The 24707-nt window shown below is 37.5% G+C and overlaps 1 protein-coding gene across 4 annotated transcripts in view; it reads left to right on the top strand.

The window, feature by feature from the left end:
- Positions 1-364: 364 nt before the first annotated feature.
- Positions 365-24707, top strand: part of rudhira (breast carcinoma-amplified sequence 3 protein rudhira) — a 121237-nt gene continuing 96894 nt past the window's right edge. For 3 of the 4 annotated variants that reach the window (XM_081751903.1, XM_081751902.1, XM_081751900.1), the window contains exon 1: positions 365-503. The gene's annotated coding sequence lies outside the window, so the exon portion shown is untranslated. Of the gene's footprint in view, positions 504-666; positions 794-24707 lie in introns of those variants that run through there. The other variant, XM_081751901.1, reaches the window with a different exon arrangement.

Here is a 24707-nt window from a genome sequence, read left to right as displayed (position 1 = left end):
TGTTCATATCGTATATGGAGTAAGAAAATTTTGTCTTAAAGTGGCTCCCACGTACGGCGGCTCTCTGGGGGAGTTGCCCTCTATCCCCCACAAGTTACGGCCCTGAGTTTCACATTTTTCATCAGTATATTATTATACTATTCATTAAAATGTATATACATTTCAAACCCCCCATGCTAATTTAGATTGTTTGGAGAAAAGTCTGCTGGTGACTGTACATCAAATTACCTTTACAAAAATAGGTTACGTTTCCATTTCAACATTGTTTATGATAATTTGTAATTGATAAAAACAAAGAGATAGAATCTCATTAGCTTTGTATTGGCTGGTTAAGCGAAGCCATTCACCTTCTGCTATCCTTTGATGCAGGGGGTGACGTAGAAATCACGACGACAGCAGCGACTCTTGTGGTTAGGTTAAGCATTACAGATGAAAACAAACAAGGTACTGGGAAGGAAGTTGACAAAGAGTTCTTGATCAGCTGATTGAGGAGTAAAATAAAGGTAAGAAATATGATTTCCTAGTGCTTCAAGTTACATCAAAGGGCGTGTATCTTGTGTAAACTAATACATACGTGAATATTGTGGTTTGTATATTAGTGTCACTCCATAACAAAGACGCAATACAAGCAAAGGCTATAAACAAAACAAAATGGACTAATGCGTAATATTTCAGTGTTGCATCATGATCACAATAGTAATTTGAAAACAAAGGACGTAGACCAACTGTGACCTTGATGAAATACGAAGCTGTGCAATAATTTGAATACTATATGCATACATATTTTGGCGAGGTTCGTAGTACATAATAGTATGTTATTACTGAATAACTGAATTGTAATCACTGAAGTAGATTCTGTTTAAAAATTTCAAAAAGTTTGATAGTTCATTGTGTAGGGGAAAACGTGAGTTATTCTTATAACAAATCTTCGTTGTGTTGTGTGAGTTTGCAGAAAGTATTCACTATATATAAAGGCTGGAATTTAAGGCGTAACCTTTGAAGGCTAGCTATCATAAACGTACTTAATGAAGCGCAACATTTCTACTCCGTTCGTATTCACAACACTTCAAGTAGCAAATTCTCATTTATACGAATTTAGTTTGTACGAATTTTGCATAAGCTATTGTGATTTTGAAATTTCAGAAGAATCTTTGTTACTGTTGAAGATTACTGTTAAACGATGGCGTACTTGAATAGATTGATTGTTGAACTCAGTTTTAGCACAGTCAGCTTCAAGAACATTTTAAATCATGGTACAGATATTGTTCTGCTTCTCTGAATTGTTGTGTTTCTAGTGATTCACAGAAAAAATAGCCTTAGGTGTTCATTTCGGTACTAGTTTAGAAGATAGTTATCAAAGGCGGAAAGTTATATCTTGTTCGAAAATACCTTTCTTAAAGGTGCTCGTTGTTCGACGCTGATGAACGTCAGATCTGTGATTTTTGGCTTCAGCATTCACTTTTAATTTAATAATCGGAACTTGTACTTTCAATCGTAACTAAGCAACAATCAGCCTTTCCGATCAGTTCCATACACAGAATAATAGCATTTTAATGGGTGTGCTGATTATACAATTGTAAGCCTTAATAACACGGTTCATCTTAACCTCTTAGTACTAGGTTAGCACTGATACTCCTCCGTTGTATGAGCCATGTAAGAAAACTCGGAACATTTGTAGTTTTGACAAACACGATTCAATGTTCCGATTCTCTGAATCGTTACAAGTGATTAGAGTGCGTGTAGAATCGATAGGTTTCTAAAACAGTGGTCTGCATCTTCATTGAGCCATATTAAAGTAATCAACCTAGCTACTAACGCACCTTCACTTATATGTGTGGAGCAGCATTCTAGAACCTTTACTGTAGAATCATGTCAAACAAATCATACTAATCTGACCACTGAATCGAAACAACCTAATTTGTAGGTTTACTTTTGGTGCATCACAAAATAATTGTTGAGAATATATAATTCTTTTACTATGAGAGATTTGAAAATATCTCACTTGGCATAAATAAAATTCAAGGCGACTACCAGAAGTATTTATTGAGAAATTACAATTCTTTTACGATTTGCGTGTAAATACGACTTCCGAATGTATGGCATAAAAAGTACATTGGAAAAACACAAACCAATATGTGCTGGGTGGCCACTAAAAGGTACAAGTGTCATCTAACTGAGTCAGGGTAGGGCGAAGCTGGTGGGGCCGCGTATTAGTGCGAAAGTACGTCCGAAGGGAGCAGGCGCGTCAGCGATTGTGAGTGTACATATAATATGGTAGTGAAAAGAAGTTCGTTTTGGCAATGAAATGAATTTCAATAGCATTTGTCATGCTTTCGTACTCGGAATGCGTAAACATAAAATACAGTTTCTGTACAGTATGCAGAAATATACAGCCGGTGGAAATAGCATCTAATAGAGTAATTTTTCATATGCACTCACGTATTTTATCTGTCGTAAAGCACTTGTAATTATTTTATACTAGTAACCCTACACTTGTAAACCTAAAACACAGCTCTTAGCTCTGTTATTTTGTATTTATTTTGTCGCCTGCAGAAAATTGTTCCTAATGTACATGTCTTTTCATGCAAAGTATTCAATCTTATCTGTAAATCTTCTAAGTATGGTGAACCGAAACTACTCCAGCACCCAACCTAATTCAATAGACAGTGAAATATTAACCAGTGAAATTACAGAATATTTATATTCTCCAGAAAGAGGATCCATTTTTGAAATAATTTTGGGGCATAGTTGCCTGGTTTAAACCAGGTGTTTTTTTTAAATGGTTTAAACAAATAATTGAATAAATACAATAAAATAAATTGAAAAATAAAATGCGACAAATTGTTTGAATTTAATGATGATATTTCCTCATATCTCAACCATCTAGAAGATGTTTTGTTCATACATCACAAACCCTAATCACGGAACACGAATGTAAGTGATTTATTGGAATCAATAGTATTTTCTGTATATGTAGATGTATGAATGATCATTAAGATGTGCAGGGTATTCCATAAAGGGCTTTAGACTTTGAACTTGAATAAGTCGAACCAAAATAAACAAGATATGATTTTTTTAAAAGTCAAAAACATGTTCAGAATATTACTGGTGATGTTCTAGTGTGGAATATGTTCAAAATGTCTTCCATTGGCAGCAATACAACGTCGACATCGCTGTGAACCATATCGACAAACATATGATATAGTTTCCATTGGAGTGAATTCATAGGCAGTCTTAATCACCTCTCTCATGGCGTCCAAAATAAGGGTTTTATCGCGTAGACAGTGTTCTTCAAAGTTCCGCAGAGAAAGAAGTCTAATGACGTTGGATCGGGAGATCTGGGTGGATGCTCGACACTTATTCGTCGACTTTCCACTTCGCAACAAATGTTCCATCCAGGAATTGCCGCACATATCAATGGTAATGTGGCGGTGTGCTGTCTTGTTGAAAAAAATATCTTCATCTGGGTACAGTTGATCAAGAACTGGCATAATTTTGTCAACACCTGTTACTTTTCCTTCAAAAATGATTGACCCGACAAGTCCTCTGGCAGACATGCCACACCACGCTGATAACACAGGAAAATTAACAGCTGATTCTTCCATAACATGGGATTATCTCATGGCCACACTAATTTCTCTGTAAGTGCGAATTCAATGATACACAGAGTGAAACAATGCAGTATGGACCGGGACTCGAAGCCAGGATCTTCGGCGTACCACGCGGATGCGTTAACCACTACCTACCTAGTCCGCTTCCTGAACAGCCATATATTCATTCCCTCTTGAAGTCGTGCGTTCATTCACTCAGTCCACATTTATCAATATGATGTAATAATACAAGGGTCAAAGATGTGAATGTGGACACTGGATTTTGTATAAGTACAACATGAATTAAGATACGAGCCATGTGGTGTGAGTGAATGAATGGCTGCTCAGGGAGTGGATTGGGTAGCGTAGTGGCTAGCTCATCGTGACGGTGCGCCGAAGATTCCGTGTTCGAGTCCTGGTTCAATAGTACATTTTTTCACTCTTTTTGTTCCAGAAAAAATATTTGTACTTTAAAACAGCTTAAATTTCAATTAGGTTATGTATATTTTTAAAAAATATATGCAAAGAGGGGGAATTTTTATTTCTTATACGAAGTTGCATTATTCAAAACATTTAGCAAGCGGTTCTATGATCAGTATAGTAGGTTGACTTAGCGTGAATATTATTACTAGATGATTATATTGTTATTTATTCCAATGATACTAGTTATAATGACTAGTATTGACTCATTTACTCATATCGCATTTTTATATTAGTATTTTGTGTATTGATTTTTAAAAATAATACTAGTGCTGAAGGGACACTTTTAAAAACCGATTTTCGGGACCTGAGAAATTTTAACAACCGGTTCGAGCGAACCAGGTGAATGACACCATTGGTTATACAGGAAGTTCGAAGTTTATTAAAATGAAATGGTTTATAACATACAGGGTGTCCGAGAAGTCCTTCCCTGATTACAGAAATTGATAACTCAGGCTAGAAATAAGATAGAAATATGAAACTGGTGTTGAATTGTTTACAAAGTATAAAAGTTTTGGTCACATCAGTACACTTCCACATGAGCACCCTTGGTAGCACGTAGCACATCTAGGCGATATTCAATTTCCATCCACACATTAGCCAACATCACTGGAGGGAGGGTCAGCAACCGACCCTGTGTTCTTGAACTTCTCATACCAGGCTTTAATGCTCTTGACATCAGGTGGAGTCCTCCCAAATGTTGTCTGGAACTGTCTCTGCACCGTGGTTGGTGATCGTGTACCACAGGACACACTGTGCCTTCTGGTTGGTTGGCATAGCTTCTTGGGCTTCTTACTTACGTACTACAAACCTAAAACAAACATAATTGAGACTTGGTAAAACAGAACAAACCTAACACAGACAAAAACTTTTATAGTTTGTAAACAATTCAACACCAGTTTCATATTTCTATCTTATTTCTAGCCTGAGTTATCAATTTCTATAATCAGGGAAGGACTTCTCGGACACCCTGTACATTAATTAGGAAAAAGGGGAAAGCCCTAAAATTATTTCGCAGTTACAAACATACCGGTGTATTTGCGTTCGTTTCGCTACATTTCACTGTACTGTAATATGTTAGTAACAATGTTCTTTAATGTTGTTTTCTGTTTCTAAGAAGTAAGCATAACAACATTACAGCTAAATGAAGTGGTTACGAACGGCTTATGGAACATCATAGATAAATCAAGTGTTATTTCTCATAATGAAATAAGAGCTGGAAGTAGAGTATAGTGCCCCACAGTTTGACAAAAGTTCCTGCTTGTGTAAAGAAGCGGTTTCGATTTTTGGAGGCAAAATTCAGTACTTAGAACATTAATATATCCAAAATGAGTCTTAGAAATAAAATAATCCTATCTTGTAATTGAGCAGAAAAATATTTTTTATGTGATTTCATTGCTCCCTGATAACTTCATCTACGCTACCAACTACACTGCTAGGCTGGTAGCATGTAGGGTGTGATCTGCTCCCTTTCTGTGGAGTCCTTTTTTAAAAGTGAGAATTGAATTTACTTATTCCTTTAAAATAAACAACCTACACCTATGCGCAGAAAATTTTGCTCACATTCTGTAGTTCACGATTTTTCACATTTGCATTTGTTACGTTTTTCCTTCTATCTTTAGCTAAAGTTGATTGTTTTAGTAATTGGATGTTATAGAAGGTATTTCCTGTATGAGAACATAATACATATATTACAAAATAATGATAAAACGTTAAGTCCATTTAAGTGTGTTCTGGCACTCATGCTTTCGAGGAATTTTTCAATCAACAAAGTGAAAGAACTGCGAAATTAATTTACCATTCAATAAAAGGATCTGAATGAAGGAATAATACTGAACCTAAAGTTGTGTTTCCTGGCTTAAATTAGTGGATGTAGTGTTTGTCAAACATATTTAGTCTTCTGTAATCAATATACCTTACACAAGTATAGAAAAGTATACAAACACCCTTTTCCCTAGAATCAATGTTTCAGTGTATAATAATAGAAGACAACTCTCTAGGGCCTCAGTGAATAGAACGACTGTCTTTGAAGCGAGAGCAGATAGAACATTTTTTGACTTCGGTTTGAATTCCAATCCCTTTCCTTACATTGTTTTCTTTTACTATACTGCAAAACCGTTCAGATACGTCTACACTAACTATGGGAATCACATCGCATACCCGGTGGAAGACTGTTACAAGTCAAAATTACACATTTGTGGGAACATGACTTTTCAGGTTTATTATTCTATCAAAATCGCTCCCTGACATACTGGTATTTCTGTCATCTAGGGGTTAATTTGTTTATTTACATTTATTCAAAAATACCACCAGGTGGAGCTCGCTTCTCTCGATCTATTTTCTTTTGAGCGATGATAGCTCAAAATTTCTATTTTTTGAGTTCAACACTTTTCCACCGGGTGTGCGATATACATGTTTGTTGCAGATATATATAATCTTCCTCTAGATGTACTGCAAGAATTTAAACGTGGAAATTGGGTCGTTAAAGATTCAAATAGAACCTTCAATGAAGTTGATCCAGATCACAGCCAAGGATGGCTTAATTCAACAGGGAAGAGAGGAGGAGGCATTATTGGAATTACAAAATCATATTCAATACTATGTAGGTGGTCTCTATCGTATAATTTACGTGCACAAATTGCATCTCAGACAAGAGAAATGTTTTCTCTTGAACTTGATGATCAATTGACTAGAAACGAATTAACCAAAGCAAGGCAAGTGAGAGATCATTCCGATGAAAGTAGAATTTTTCAAACGATGGAAAGGTTCCATATTTTCTCGGAAGACCAATCTAAATCCAATCTTCATGTAATTGCAACAGTGGACATAACATCCTCTGAAATTGAAGATCCATTACTCGACTCCGAGAAATTAGGTCAAGATTAATTTTACAATTTGTTAGAAAAAGACTAATACTACCGAAAGAAAATCCCTCTCAAGAGATTCTATCCACTAAAGAAGACCAAAGCACTAACATTTGCTTCTCTTTATACGGTTAAACACCCCAAAGTTAAGAACGTTGTCTTAAAAACAGAAGTATTTTGCATTGTGTAATTATGGCGTATCAAGTAAGAAGGACTGTAAATCTGTATAAAATATTACATGAATTCTTGCCAGTGCCCACTTCCATTGCAGAATTAAATGGAGATCTCAGAACTGGAAATAAGAGGTATTGCAGATATATTAACAAGTTGTACAACGTGCTTCCCAGTTGAGACTGTAGAAGGTAATTCGTGTCTTATAATCGATGGTCTAGCTTTTTTGACGAGTAGGGAAACCGAGTTCTGCCAAAACTTTCAGTGATGTGCTTCATCTTGGTGACAGTTTCGACAGAATTGACATGACATTTGATCATTATAGGTCATAATCCATAAAAGAAAGAAGAAGACAGAAACGCTTCAAAGGACTTACATCCGTTAGAAGATCGGTTGAAAACAGAGACGTTCCTTCACCAAATAATCGGCAAAGATTTTTGGCACTTCCAGAAAATAAGGCCGACCTTGTCCGCTTGCTTTCACAGGAGCTAATTATTCAAGCTTTTGGAAACAAAATCATTATTGTTTCTGGAGGATTCGATAAAGAAAGCATTGTAAAATTTTCAGACCCATGTTTAGATACAAGTTCCTTACTTGCCGAACATGAAGAATCCGATACCAGATTTGTTTTACATTGTCTACATACTCAAACTGATAATGTTATTTTAGCACGAGATACTGATGTTTTGGTACTTTTAATAGCACATTACAGTTGACTAAATTGCAAAGAACTATGGCTAATAATGGTCACAGCAGCAAAACCAAAATACGTACCTATTCACACACTTTGTAAGAAGTTGTCCGTTGTGATAAAAGATCTGAGTTCTATAATTTCATTTCATGCCATTACCAGCTGCGATACTGTTTCCCACGTGGCTGGTCATGGTAAATAGAAAACATGGATAACATTGTGTCAAAATTACCAGCTTCTGCAAAATCTTGGTAAAGCTGCACTTCAGCCAGAAACAATCAAATTGGCTAAAATGTTTTATGTAAAACTAGCTTCGAACATTCCCAATCTGGTTCAACATGTATTAGCAACTACATACTGTTATGTAGGAAAGCACAGATTACACTAGTTAACAAAGGTTTTGTTACATAAAAGGAAATACCTGTTCTTAAGGAAACTTTTTGCGCTGAATTCGAATATGCACTCGGTTTTTCTCCATCACGTACGATTTTCCCGTAACAGAGGGATTTTCGGTAAAATCCCTCAAAAATTTCCCTTTTCGTTTATTTTACACCCCAAGATCTTGTCCCCTTGCATATACTAACATAGAAATTATACCTAAGTATACTTTGATTCATATTTAACAAACCCTCCAAGTTTCGTAATAATCGCTTTATTCTTTCTAGAGAAATAAATATGTTTGTACTGTGTGTACTGTTTATTGCACCTTATAGTAATGCTTGCAGATCTCTTTAAGTTGAGGTAAAACGTTTTGCTTTATTACCACAAACACATATATAAAATATAATACAATATAATTTACAAGTGTGACAATTTACAATAAACAATAATACAAATGTACCAAAAGGTCATGAAAAGACAATCAAAACTATCACAATATATGAAACTTCCATTGGGTTACAAAAACGTACACTACTTCCTTCTTTTGTAAGAAATGTTGCATTCTCTAACAAGACCCCAACAATAGTCCCCCATCATTGAAGGATCCCATCGTCCCTGGTACCTTTTCTCCATTGCCATTATATCTTGGTGGAATCTTTCCCCCTGTTCGTCGCTGAGAGCACCTAGGTTAGCAGGAAAGAAGCTGAGGTGGGAGTGCAAAAAGTGGATTTTTAAAGACATCCTACAACCCAACTCTTTGTATTTCTGTATCATGTCCTGTACGATTTCTGTGTAACTCTCAGCTTTGTTATTGCCCAGAAAGTTGCGCACAACACACTTAAATGCTGTTCAGGCAGCTAGCTCAGCACTGTTTAACTTGCTGTTAAAGGTATCATCAAGCATTAATTTCCTAATTTGGGGACCAATAAACACTCCCGCTGAAATCTTAGCATCACTCAGGTTAGGGAACTTATCTCGCAAATACTTGAAACCTTCACCAGATGTGTCCATGGCTTTGACAAAGTTTTTCATAAGTCCTAACTTGATATGAAGTGGCGGTAGTAATATCTTATTAGGATCTACCAAAGGAGCGTATTTGACGTTGCATTCTCCAGGTACGTAATTCACTCTAGGTTCCCATTCCTTCACTTCATAATGTTTGTCATCAGCTCGGCTATCCCATAAACATAAAAAACATTGGTACTTCGTGTAACCGCACTGCAGTCCTAATAAAATACCAACTACCTTGAGATCACAACATATTTGCCAACAATGGTCCTTGTAATTTATAAGATTTAGCAAAGTTGACATGGTGTCATAGGATTCCTTAATCTTCACTGAGTGCGCAAGTGGTATAGAAGGTTTTTTATTTCCATTATGTAAAAGGACAGCTTTAAGGCTGACCTTTGACGGGTCGATAAATAACCTCCATTCTTCTGGAACGTAAGGAATTCCTAGCTCCGCCATCAACCCATTTATATCCGTACATACGCACACATTATCTTGCATTGAGAAATAGCTTGAAAATTGAACATGCCTTTTCCTGTACACTGATATGTTCGTTTCTGCATCCAATAAGTTCCACTGCTGGAGCCTTGATCCCAGAAGTTCCGCCTCTTGTTTTGTCAGGTGCAAATCACGGACTAAGTCATTAAGTTCACATTGCCGGATGAAATGTGGCTCGCGAACACAGTCAGGGATGAACATTGGATCCTTGGATGTACATGTTGATGTCGATGGTTCATCAAGGTCATGATCATCATCAGAGTCTTTTGGCCATATCTCTTCCCAGTTGGTAGGGGGGGGGGGGTTGGAAGTGGAAGTTCATCCCCGTGCGGAATAGGTCTAATTGTGGATTTAACGTTGGGATAACTTATTGTGTATTTGCTTTTTTTAGAATGTCCCTTAACTACTGTGAGCCAAAAATAACAATCATCCAGATGGTTGGTGGGTTCTCTCCACACCATTGGTACAGCAAATTTCATGAACCTCCGTTTCCCTTTGGCCCATGCAAGTAAAGTGACGTAGCACGACGCACAAATTATGTTTGATAACATAACATTTGATAACAAATATTGATAACCATTTCATGAACAAAACGAAAAAACTTGGAGAATTGTATATATATGTATTAAGATATACATATACTGTACGTTTAAAAAAATATACGTTGGAAGTACATTCTATTTTTATACACGTTTCTAATTTACAGAGAGCAATACAAGTGTGTTGTTGACTATTGTAAATATTCATTTTTATGTCTGTGTTTGTAGTAATAAAGCAAATCGTTTTTACCCCCAACTCAGGAGATCTGAAAGCATTACTATCAGGTGCAATAAACAGTGCACACAGTATACATACAAATATATTTATTTCTCTAGAAAGAACAAAGCGATTTTTACGAAACTTTTAGGGTTTATTAAATATAAATCAAGGTATACTTAGGCATAATTTCTATGTTACTATATGTAAGGGGACAGGAGCTAGGGGAATAAAATATCTGAAAAAGGGAAATTTTTGAGGGAATTTCCCGAAAATCCCTCTGTTACGGGAAAACTGTACGTGATGGAGAGAAACCGAGTGCATGTTCGAATTCAGCGCAAAAAGTTCCTGTAAGATCAGGTGATTTTTCTCATGTAACAAACAAAAAGTTTACATTTGTTAACTAGTGTTATTCACCACTATGACTCATATCTGTCTCTCTATGCATTGTATAGTTAAGTGACCTGAGATGGAACCAGGGACTACTTTCCTCAGAAAGGAGCGCTCTACCACTAAGCCACCGTGCCCCGGATACTTCTTGAGTTATATTTTGACTCTTTGTCTCCTTAGCAGATTGTGCTAGAGATAAGGATTGACACCTGCCGTTTAATCGGAACTTTATCAATGAACTTAAAAAGTTTTTTTTACTAAATTTTCTGTGTCTGTGTGTCTGTCTGCTATTTGCGATTTTTTTTTTCAATTTTGAACCCTCCATTCGATAGAGCATCAAAAAGTATCAGAGAAAGTGATGGAATTCTTCGCGTTACTTTTACCGTTCCCGAGATATTGGCCAAAAAATGGCCAATTTCCGGAGATTTAAGGAGCCATATTTCGGGAACCATAAGTTATAGAGAGATGATATTGGTGTTGATCAATACCTAAGAAAATGGTAAATATTTTGATATCAAATAGTAACTGGTGGCCACTGGCCAACTGGCCACCCTTCCCCAGATATTGGCCAAAAAAGTTCGAATTTCAGAAAGGAGGTATATCTCAAAAACCGTAAGTCATAGAGAGATGATATTTTGCGAAAAACAGAAGAAGGTGCGGATAAAAATATGTACTTTTAAATGTAGGAGCAATTACAGTTATCCTTTATGCTCCATTCTTTTAAAGTTCGTTCTGGCAATGCTCTTGGAGCATTCTCAACTGGTTTTATTTATGGGTGTCATTTATGCAAGACTATATACGTATAATGAACATTCGTCTAACGCCTTATCCCTGGGTTAAACGACGCATGCTATGACAGAGACTCTTATTGAACGAGCCTAACATTGTTATCTTTGTCCATGCCTACACTGTTTTGGGTTTCTTTAGCTACATTCACTGTTTGCTTAGATTTTCCAAGCAGTTTCCTCACGGTACCATGGTTAATAGGACTCTGTCGAGTTGGAAGAGCTTGAAATACCCTCTTGCTACACTTGTGCTATTAACATTTTTCCACTTCTTGTCAGTGTCAGTGTCACTTGAACTACGTTGCCTACAACAAGAAAAGAGCAATTTCAACCTCACTACGATCGGTTTGGGTAGTTGGGTGGAACTCGAATCACCAAAGTGCGTTCAAATTTCAATGTGCTCTCATAGTGAAACGAACGCAGGACCCTATGCACCAAAGGCGTGCCGTCGACGTTGGAGCAAAAACAAGTATAGCATTGAACTCATGACACAATTTCCTATCGAAGTGAGGTTCGTAACCTGTGGTGAGATTTAAAAATTCACTTAAATTCCAGATGATGAACTTCAAGACAACAGACCTGTTTCTTAATGTCTATAACCCTGTTACAAATACAGGTTGGTGCTGGGAAGTAGGAAGTTTTGAATCTAGGATTATCAAGACTGTAGCGTCAGCATTTGTTCGGAACAAATGAGACATCATTGAGAAGGCTTTGCCATTTAGTAATAACAGAACATTAAGAGTTGTGTGCAAGGTGTGTTCACTTTAAAAGCATTTGACAAGAACGGTGAAACTCCATGGGCTCCGAGATTCCCTGATCTCAGTGAGCACAACGTTTTCCTGTAAGAGTATCTCAAAGACAAAGTGGGAGACACATGTCCTGTAACCATCGCTGAACTGAGACGAAAGATTGAAGAAGAAATCGCTTGCATTCCTCAAAACATGATATGTCGAGCAGTCTAGAGGTTTCCGTACGCTGAGATGGAAGTTGTCGTTGAGAAATGAAGTCATATGTAATGCGATACTTAATGCCAATTTAAATGGCATACTCTGTAGTGTATTTCCGTCTTTAAATGCATTTCTCCTGTCTTGATTCGTGGAGTTTACATCCATTAAAATTTTCCAGTTTCCCTGCGCCACCCTGTACGTACGTAGGGTCTTTATTAAAGATGTCCTCTGATCCACTTACCGTTAACTGGGATAAACGAAATTTAGTAGAGACAGTCCTTCTTTTCAATGTCCACACACTCTTCCAATCGCTTTATGCACTTGTGGAAACCTTGTTTGTAGAAGTCCGCAGATTATTCCAGAATCCTTACTCAACCGCAGAAATCAACATTTATTAAGGTCGTCGGGGTCAGGGAAGTGCGGAAAATGAAGAAGGATTTCATTCCTGCAGGATCATGCTTTTGTCTGGGCGACATACGAGTTTAAACAGGAGCGTTGTCTTGAAGAATACGGACACCTTTGGTCAGCATTCTACGCCTTTTAATTTTAATAGAATCCTGTAATTTCTGCAGCAATAAAGAATATTATGTTCCTGTAATTATGGTATCCCTTGTCAGGAATTCCATCATCACTACTTCATGCTGGCCCGATGATGGTTAGATACAGGCTTTCATTGGCGTTGGTGACTGAGTATGGTTCCATTGCTTTAACTAAGTCTTAGTCTCTGGGTCATAATGATAGACCCATATTTCATCTTGACTTATTAATCTACATATATATATATATATATATATATATAAAGTCCTCCTGGTTTTCGTAGTGCAGAGTCAAAAGTTCTGTTGAGAAAGTGACTCCTCTTGGTATCTTTCTCTTCCTTTTGTCCAATGGGGTTTTCATTAATGGTGACTGAGGTCGCCTGTCATGGGAGCCGTTTCTACGGAACCCTGACAAACTGGAAGATGCCAGTGATTCACATCATATGATGAGGCTTCCTTTCTGTAAGGCTCTTTTATCTCCTAAAATGTTTCCTTTGATGTGCGACCTCTCAATTTCAGAAACTTCATCACTGCTCGGGATTCAATTGGACCCATCTTCACACTTTCGTTCATTTTTTTTTGCCTGTAACATAGGAGATATTGGGAGTTAAAAATGAAATACTCCTCATAACTTAGAGATATTTGTATCAATACTGTACGATTTCATTATTCTACAATAAGTACAAATAGATCAGGGGAAATCTTTGATGCATGCCCCATATACTGTCAGATTTGCTCAAGGGCCGCGGTGGCTCAGTGGTAGAGCGTTCACCTCTGGTGCTTGGGGTCTCGGGTTCAAACCCTGCTCCCGCCAAGTGAACTTTGTGGTGGACAAACACCGTGTGCGTGGGTTTTCTCGAGGTTCTCCCGTTTCCTCCCACTTTCTTCATTCCACCATTTCATTCATTACTCATTATCACCGTCTTTTTTAGCCTAACCGGCATAACCGTGGGACGTAAAACTCAAAATTTCATTTCATTTCAGATTTGCTCAATTGCGTTTTATTATTATTATTATTATTTTAAATTTATGTATCGCCATACTTTCGGACTGCTGTTTTTATATTTAAGAAGAATGTCTGAAGTTAAGTTTTTCTTCATTCCTAAAGTGAGGTATTGAAGACATTTCATTCTATGCAGTTAAAACTACTGTGAATTCTAGGTAATATGTTGGAGGAGCTTTTAAATGTTTTGAATAAGTCAGTGTCTTCTTCTGATTCGTGTTTCTGGATTGATTTTTAATATTCTGTTGTTGTTGTTGTTTTTTTTTTCCTCAAAAATCTGGAGTAGATATTATCTTCCTTGTTCAGGACACTTCTCAGGAAATTCTGATTTAATCTCCTAACTTCCAAGTTAGTATATACTTCCGCTTTTCAATATGAGTATGTTGTCTTTAATTCTTGTAACGTCCATAACTCATGATGTGGTTACAACGTCTCTAGACAACTTGTGCACCTGAAAAGAAAACGACAAATTATTATTTATTGTTCGAAACAAATTTAGAAGGTTGGTGCAGGCAGATGTTGGTTTAAAGCCCCACAACCTCCACCGTCTCCACAAGTCCACCGTCTGTGAGGGCCTGCTTTTGACTGGTGAGGGACGTAAGATCATATGCACCATACAATCTTACGCCAGAGAACCAGATTCTAGCAAATTCCTTGATATTTCACTTAGCAAACCGTTTTGCTGCGATACTTATCAGGTAACTTGCTAGTGGATGATGATGAGATGAAGCATGGGAAGAATTCTAACAAATTCGTTGGTATTTCACGACGCAAACCCCTGGGTATTCTTTCAATCCCAAGGGTTTTGCTGCGATATTCTACCAAAGAATTTGTTATTAAAAAAATAAAAAGAGATGGACAGAGAAGGTGAAATAGAGGATGACAATGTGTGTGTAGAGAAATGATGATGTAGAAGAAACAGAATGTTAAAAATGTTCTATGTGAGCAATTAAGAAAATTCTATTCTATTCTATTCTATTCATCTCCCTCGCGGGAGATTTTATAATTAAAAAAGTCACAGCACTAAGGCCAAGTTGACTGCTCCACTAGAATTGTTTTAAATCCTTTTGTTGTTATTATAATATTGAAGAAGATGGCCCGTTCCAAAATGGACGAATTGGCCTGTTTCAAATAGTTCTGTTTCCACACTGGTTTGTGAATTAAAGAGGAAGGCAGAAGCGTAGAACATACAAAAAATTATGTAAAGCACTATCAAAATTGTAATACACTAAATTATGTCCAAAATTGAAATTGTTGTTAAAAATGAAATTGAAATAATTGAAGAGCATGACACTCCATAGTGTAGAACATTCTACGCCATCTTGCCAACCTTCAATTAAGAAAATGGAAAGAAATGAATGAAATGTTGCTATGGTTATAGAGGAATATTGTTGCAACAATTCTCTTTTTTTCCGAATGTTAAATATTCTTTTCTCATAATTGTTGATACATTTTTCTATAATCGTCATCAACCAACTCAGTGATTTAATTAAAACATGTTTGGTAGTTTGAACAATTGTTGGTTAATCTTGGTGTTAGTAGCAAAACCGAAGCAAACAACATCACTCAAACGGGCAATCAAGACTGCTTCTGAAGAAAAATCTCCCGAGCTAAACTCATCTCTAATGAAGGTGATCTCTGTGTGCCACACCTGCCCTCACAGGATACCTTAACAAAAATATTACGAAGAACTAAAGCAATAACAAAATTACAAGATATGTTACCTTTTATATGCTATACTAGCCTTTGGCTAACTGGGGGCTCCCCCAGACCCTTATTTTTGCTCGGCCTACGACCTCGCATCTCTTATGTACCGGTCTTTGTATCAAAAGTAAATTTCGTGTATTGGCTCTTAATATTTCATAACTTTGGTCAGCTGGGGGCTTTGCTCCCAAACGCCCGCGTATGCTTGGCCTGCGGCCTCGTGTCTCTTAAAACCACAATTCCATCAAATTTAAGGTTTTCTTTCCTTTTTCAACTACCTAAAGATAAGATTTTGTATCCCAAGAAAACGCCCATGTGGAATAAATAACATGGGAATTTCATCATCTCCCTTTAGACCCCTTAAAAGCTAAAAATATTCACTTTTGGCAGTTTTCCTGTGGGTTAGTCCCGGAAGGCTACAATCATACCAAATTTCATCATTCTAATCCTGCTCGAAGTGCCTAAACATTTTGGGTTATAGATGTTCCATATAAATAACATGGGAAAGGTTTTTCAGTTCCCCATAAATCATTCTAAAGTTGGACATTTTTATTTTTAGTAATTTACTTAAATGACGCTAACGTAAACGTACAAGCATAACTAATTTCAAGTTTTTATTCCAATCCCAAATACCTAAAACATGCTATTTAAGGTCCAGAAAAAGACTCATTTAAATAACATTATGAATTCAAAAGGGGCCGCCGTGTCTCAGTGGTAGAGCGTTCACCTCTGGTGCTTGGGGTCCCTGGTTCGATCCCAGCTCGCGACAAGTGAATTTTGTGGTGGACAAACACCGTGTACGTGGGTTTCCTCGAGGTTCTCCCGTTTCCTTCCTCTTTCTTCATTCCACCACATCTCATCATCACCCTCTCCTTTAGCCTAGCCGGCTTAACTATTGGACGTAAAACTGAAAGATTTTGTTTTATTTTATTTTTCGAACTGGGATCAAAATATTCTAGATCTGTTTTCTCTTTTCACTTACACATCAGACTTTGCTGGGAAAATTGGTTTTCTGTTACTACATTAAAATATTTTTTCTAGCGCCTTGAGTCTAGAGAAAAAGATGTTTCTATTTTGTTATATATATATATATATATATTTGTATATGAAATACTTATTATAATTAGTAGACTAAATATGTTTAACAAATAATATGGGCACTAATTTTAAACTAGGAAGTCTCATTTCTTCATTCAGATCCTGTTCCTGAATGTTAAGTCAATCTCACACTTTCTTCTCTCCTTTGCTTAAAAAACCCTCGAAGCATGATTGCCAGCATAAACCCAGTCGAGCGTAATTTTATTTTCTGCTTCTATTTTTAGTGTTTTGTAATATTTCAAGGAAACATTTTCATACAGGGAATGTTTTCTATCGTCTCCACTTACAAATCACTCAACTTGAGTGAAAAGCGCAAGGAAAAATGTAGTAAATCTGAATGCGAAAAATCATGAACTGCTGTATACGTGCAGCATTTTCTGCATATGTGTGCACATGTTACCAGCCTAGCATGCAGTTGATCACATTGGTAAATTTGGCAGAGGGCAACGAAACCGTATTGAAAACTTTTCTTTCTTTCTTTTTCTTTTTTTCTTTTTTTTTACCTGGTTACAAGGTTAAGTCTTATTTTATCTCTAATTATTCAATATAGGAGGCACGTCAGAAGGCCAGTTTCCCTATGGCGGTAAACACAAGGGAGACAGAATTAACTTGAAACGTTTATTGCCAAAAATATCGCACACGTGTCACTATTTTTCAACGTATTTACCACGGGAATTAAGACACATGTCACACTTTGGGATCAATTTTGTATTCCGATGTTGAGTCAGCTACCTGGGAGTGGAGCGAGTGTATGACAGCAATCTGCTGTTGTTCATCACTATCAAATGCTTACTAAATAGGCATTTCTTGAGGTTTAAGAAGACATGAAAATCGCTCGGAACAACGATGTGTGGTCAAATATGTCCAAGTGAAACGACAGCGGAAAATTGATTTTCACCCAGCGTATATCTCGGATCGGAATACAAAAGTTGATCCCTACGGTATAACAAGTGTCTGAATTCTGATGTTGAATATGTTTGAAAGTAGTATCACCTGTGCTTGTGTCTTTGGCAATGAATGTTTCAATGTCATTTTCTCCTTTTTGTGTTTACCGTCGTAGGGAAACACTTTCTGGACATGCCTTATATATCCTATAAGTATCATTAGCAAGACGAATATTTATTTAGTTAGTTGAACACCCTATGTTTATGCTCCGAAGTTAACGGAGACAGTGGCCTGAAGAACGTCGAAGGAATCAAGAGAACTTCGAGAAAACCTATGCGTACGATGTTTATTTTTTCTACTCTGCTCCTACAAGAAATGTATTTTTTGTTCGGTTGATTCATTAGTTCGTGCCGCTTAGGTCCAATAGATATATTTCTTGTTTGAGGGTTGAACTAGTCAGTGAATCACTGATGAATTCCTTCTCATTGTTCATAATCTGTTCCTTACGTTTATGGAATTGATGGGTGTCTTTACGAAAAAAAAATAAACTACTCCGTTTCGTGGATGCATAGAAGTCATCAATGAAATTTTGCAGATGCTCATTGTGCTATGGTGTGCATTTGACATAAACCGGGAAACATAGTAATCTGTAGAAACCTCACCTAGGGAATACGCCGATGAGGAAGCACCTCCCATTGAAGCTGCTGAATAGCAACGATTGTCGTGTGTGCCATTTGTGGTCTAGCGTTGTCTATGTGGATGATGATATTATTCTGTTTAATCTGCCGTTTTTTTCTTGAAGTGCTTCATGAACACGTTGTAGTTGATCAAGGTATGCAGCAGCAGTGATATATTACAGGATAGAAGTTTCTATGGATAACTCCTTCTATGTCCCCCATCAGAAACACAGCATTGTTTCCGTGGGACGCAGATCTTGTTTTGGGCGTGGTGTAGTCTTTCTGTTTGGTGTGACCTATTCTTTCCTCTGCTTGAAGTTCATGTACAGACAGAATTTCTCATCTCTGGTAACAATACGTTAAAGAAAGGGCTGATGTTGGCGCCAGGATTCACGATGGCTGATAATCAAAGAACGATATGCTGGTTCTTGTGGTCTGCACTGAGTGATTGAGGCACTCACGAACTCAGTTTTTAAAACTTTTCCATACATTGAAGTTTTGACACCAACCGTTGCCTGTCCACTTTTCATCTCCACCCGATTCTTTGACGTGGATCATGGTGGGTCAAGTCGTAGTAGTTCTTATCAAAGTGGGATGGGTGACCAGAACGTGAGACAGGTCAAAATTTTCATTTCAGAATCTGCCAAAACATTTCCTGGTGGTCCTTTCAGAAATAGCATTCTCTCCATACACTGCACAGATTTGTCTGGGTGCCTCTGCGGTACTAAGATCTTTGTTGAACTCGTACGGAAGAACATGTCGAAGATTATGCTTCAACTACCTAGATATACACTCCATATTTCAGACTCTGAAGAACAAAAATTGATTAGCTCCAGCAAAACCACACATAGTGCTACACATTACTAATAACAGGTATAGTTCGGTATATTCCACTTACATGATGGGAATGAAAACGGTACAAATGATGAAATACATATCTATGGCTACAATGTGAAGTAATCCTTTACATGCTATAGCTTTCATTTCTTCAGTTTCTATTTACATTTCTAATCTCAATAGCTAATTTTGTTAAAGTAAATGTATGTAAGTCACGTGTGTAGCCCTTTTTATCTAAAAATGACCCTTTTCGATATTATCTTTGCTCTTAGGTGAATTCACTTTCTAAAGCAAAAATCTGTTATGGAGCTTAAACCCCGTTTCTTGACAAGCTTCTGCGTACGCCACTGTTTTGGAACTTGCTTTAGGCAGTCATTTTAATGCATGAGTGAATTTTGAGCTCTTATATATTATGTAATTTTTTTGTACTATTTGTATGAATATTTACATTTGAAATTTGTACTTTTTTTTCCTAAAAATATTACATCTAGAATTCTTAGCTCTACATATTACAGTATCATACTCCCCTGAATGAAGTAGACCAGAAGTGAGCAGTATGTGCAGCGTAATAGCCCTCATACTAAATTGCCAGATGTGATCGAGTGTGGCGAGTGCGAAAACACGGTAAATTTTCCCGCTTATCTGTACGTCCGACACACACACTGCCGTCACTGTGTCAGGCAGAAACTACTTTTATCGTTGAATACCATTGCCCACCATTCGCCTTCTATTGCAGTATCTTCTGACATGAGAAATGTCAGGGGTAATCGAGCGAGAAGAAAGCGGAAATGTTAATCTGTCTCCAAAATCAATTGTTTAGTGTTTGTGCGCCCACCTGCTGAGTTTGATTTCATTGGCTGTCACTGTCCGGTCAGTTAAGGTAACCTGTATAACAATTTTTGTCCAGACATTCCCTGGTGTGTCGTAAGTGCACTGCAGAAAACCATGGTATGCTGTGGAAACCTTCTGCTTTCCATGGTGTATACTACCGATTGGCCACTGACAGGTCATTATCATGCGAAACGCGTAGTCTCTCGCAGTCCCATTACTGGATTTACATTGACCTTGAAAGTCATGTAACGTCATAGTCAGAGAAATTAAAATAAGTAAGGAAAAAGCTTCAAAATATGCCAGAAGTTAGGGAAATTGTTATATTTCACGGAAGAGTCAGGGAAAATGTAATCAGATATCACGAAAGTATTCAGAGTAGTGCTATTACTCCACAGCGATGTTAACAAGTAAGGCGTTCTTTGGAGTCGCCCTATCATTGGAAACTGATACCTACTCAACGAGTTTGCACTCACAACTACACTCTTCGTGTTGGCAGACAATTTTCAAACTATTAGGAGTTGTGTCCTTAATATGTTGTGTAGTGCGAATTACATTCTAATCACATGGTGTAAACGGGATGTTCTTTAGTGAGTTTCCATTTATTGTATAGAATCATTTCTATACAGAGGTCATGCTGTACTATTAATCAGCTGTCCACAGTATGATGTACTACAACGGGTTTATCGCGAATAATGAGTAAGAAATTGTGTAGTATTAGTCAAGAGCCAGAACTTTTGAAAGGTACAAGGCGCTTGTCAGTTTATTGTATTCAACAACGATACTGTGGAAATCTTCTACACTAAAAACAAAATGCGTTTAAGAATACGTAGAGCAAAAGCTTTACCAGCTTTCCATATGGTCGAGTAACTAGTGCGCGTGCCTTTGCTGCACATAATCCTTGGTTCGATATCCGGTAGAGGAGCGTTGGACGTATTACAAAATTCGGATTCCACCTTAAACTATAGATGCACGTCTCATTTAACCTTGTTTGTATAAAGGACGCTAAACTTCAACAAACAAACATAACAAGCACAAAGCTTTTCCCAAGTTACGTACAATCTTTAATCGTGGAGGCTGGTTAAGTCAAGTCATTGTGTAAGGAATATATTTGTGGTGAGATGGCAACATGTGATATATCTTTTGTGTATTTGTGTGTGATTGATATCGAACAATTTACAGTTCTGTATGTAATATACTCAGAAAACGTGTTAAGGAGACTTTTTTTTTTTTTTAAATATATATATATAGCAGACGGCTTCGCCATTCCTTCAGTATGACTTTACAAGGATTTGAAGATTTTATTTCACCACTGGATGCGATCCTCCATTGTATAAGAACATTATCACCAAAGTTGATTACTGACGCTAACCAGTCTATTTAAGTAAACGGAAAATACTCGTTCGAAGAAAGAAAAAAAAAGATCGAAGTTTAACAAACTTTAAAATCATTATGATGTTGAGAATTGAATCATTAGCTTCAGTAACTGATGATTTAAAACGTCTGCTAAACTACATTAAAATAAGTTAAAATTCAAGTAGTGGAAATATACAAGTGAGTCGATGATCGAAACTGGGTATCCCGACTTATCTGCCATTATGTTAAAAACAAAACAATGTCATCCACCAAATAAATGGTAAATACACCTCTGCATCTGGTTAATAGTGTTTATAATAATTGCACGTTGCTCTGAAACCTTCTTCGGCACCATTCCTCTTTGTTGCAAATCAATATATATATATATATATATATATATATATATATATATATATATATATATATATATATATATATATATATACAGGGTGTTCATAAAGTCCGTTGCCACCTCGTGTATCCTCGAAACGACTGCGAATATGAGAAAACGCAAAAACACCTCCATCTTTATTTTAAGGGGCGTGAGTTTTGAGTTATAAAAAGTCCACTTCAGACACCCCATATAGGGGCACGTGAGGTCAACTTGAAAATTTTAAATGACAAAGGGAGTCGAGTAATATATCGTTGGAAAGGTCTCGACAAGAGAAATATTTTCCCGAACGTTTTAAGTCCCTGTGTTGATCCCATCCAAAATGGCGGGGGTTCACATTTCGTGTCCATAAACTCTGTTGCCACCCCGTGTATCTGGGAACGACTGCGAATATGAGAAAACGCAAAAACACCTCCATCATTTTTTTAAGAGACTTGAATTTTGAGCTATAAAAGATCCACCCCAGACACCCCAGATAGAAGTACGAAGGGTCGTGTTTTTGCGTTTTATCATATTCTCAGTTGTTTCGAAGATACACGGGGTGGCAACGGACTTTATAGACACAAAATGTTAACTCTCGCCATTTTGGATGGGGTCAACATAAAGACTTGAAACTTCCGGCAAAATATTTCTCGTGTCGTGTCCTTTCCAACGATATATTACTCGACCCCCTTTGCCATTTAAAATTTTCAAGTTGACCCCACGTACTCCTATATGGGTGTGTCTGGGGTGGACCCTCTATAGCTCAAAATTCAAGCCCCTTAAAATAATGATGGACGTTTGCGTTTTCTCACATTTGCAGTCGATTCGACACGGGGTGGCAACGGACTTTATGGATACTATATATATCGGGTGTTGCAAAATAAGTGTTACAACTCTTGGGAGGTGACTCCTGCCACTGAGACAAGAAAAAAATTCTCTTGAACTTTCGGCTATCGGACATAGTTTCGGATCTACAAGGTGCCGAAAGCGTGGGAAAATGACTTTCGGACGCCAATAGTTCCGAAACTATCCAACGTAGAGAGGGCGGGTAAAAAATTCACTGAAGAAGTCACACCTGCTGTATTGAATTTTGCATATTTCACAATCCTACCATGCACGCGCAAGGGATTCCCCAAAGAAACGTAGGGAGTCCCGGGTAATCTGCCAAATGAAAATTGGTCTAAATGGATATGAATTGATAGGGTTTCTACCAGGTAACAATAATTCGTTTGTATTAAGTCGATATTTGGAACAAATACAAAATGACGGACATCTTCATGCCCGTTGTGTGTGGTTGCATAATCGCCAGGTACGGATTCTGGCCAACAGTGACGTTCTGAGTATTAAGTGTACCGAATTTGTTCTCAAATGCTCTAGAAAGACATCTGGAGTGTTAGTAGAAAACTGTTGGAGTGTTTCCAGGGCGCTTATCACGCAAGGCACGACGGAGCTTCAAAAGTGTCTGGATGTAGTGGCCAGAATTTATGGTTTGTCCAGGCTCAAGAAAGTGAACCATATCGCAACCCTGTGCATCCCAGAAGACGCTCCCTATAACTTTTCCTGTCGATTGCACTCTCTTGGCTTTCTTCGGTAGTGAAATCAAGTGGTGCCATTCCATACTCTGTCGTTTTGTTTCAGGTTCATAATAATGGAACTAGCTTTTATCTCCAGTCACAATACCCGCCAAAAGGTCATCACCTTCAAATCAAAATATCTGAAGAAGAGTTTGGGCAATGGTTAGTCCCTGACGTCTGTGGTCCTCGGTTAATAACTGTGGGACCTAACGGGCAAAAACCTTCCGATAACCTAACCTGTGAATCATTTCTTGCACCGCACTATGTTCAACACCAAGTTTTGCAGCGATATCATTCACAGTGATAAGTTTTATCCCTATCTCCCCTAATCAGCTCATCAACCTTTATCTTGTTGCGTTTCGTTTAGGGACTTCGAGAGTGCGCGCTGCGTGGCTGATGTTCGATAATCGTGTTCCCATCCTTAAAATGTTTCACCCATCTCCTAACACTGCTGGCACCCATGCACACATCTCCATAGGCACACTGCAGTCTGCGGTGAATTTCAGAAGCAGATTGATCCTCTTTAACAAGGAATTCAAACACAGCACGGTGTCGAAACGAAACATCGCTGCAGGCCATTTTGAAAATCTTGCCTGTGGTTACGTGCTAACAAAAAACAGCGTCAACGTCTGGAAAGAAAGAAAGAAATGTCTGTAGATTGAGATATACTTGGTTTTACTTACAACTAAAGATTACGGTTGTGAAAACATGTTGCTCATAGAGTAATTATATAGTATAAGAGGTTTCAGCTGCTCTTCCGCTGAAACTGTGGAGACCGGGGCACCACCACTCAAGGAAGTTGGGTACTACGAACTATTAAAAACAAAAACGAATCAAATCATTCAGAGCGCCTTAGTCTGATAGAATTAGCCATTGATGCACTTAGCTACCGCCAGTAGCAGACGATACAGTTAGTTACACCTCTACCGATAGTGTCGCAGAATCACTTGGGAAAAGTTAATTCCCATTAGTTATATAGGAAGTAGTTCATTAGGGTAATCAATGATGTTGCTCACGACTTTCAATATGCCCCTCGTAATTTGCAGTTACTTTAAAAGAACATCAGATAACACATGTTCTATCAAATAGCATTGTTGTTGAAAACTCTACATCATTCAGTGTCAAATGTTATGACATTATCTGTTGTACGTATCAACAAATCAAAACAATATTGCAGGACAGTATAGTTTAAATTGCGGGGTCGGAACCAATTCAAAAGAGAAAAGCAAAGAAAAACACTCATGGGTTTTAAGTTAAACTACGTATGAAACAAAT

Source organism: Thermobia domestica, chromosome 3, assembly GCF_964235325.1.
Source record: "Thermobia domestica chromosome 3, izTheDome1.hap1.1, whole genome shotgun sequence".
Classification (NCBI taxonomy): Eukaryota; Metazoa; Arthropoda; class Insecta; order Zygentoma; family Lepismatidae; genus Thermobia; species Thermobia domestica.
Note: the sequence above shows the minus strand (reverse complement) of the source record. Positions and strands in the feature narration are given on the sequence as shown.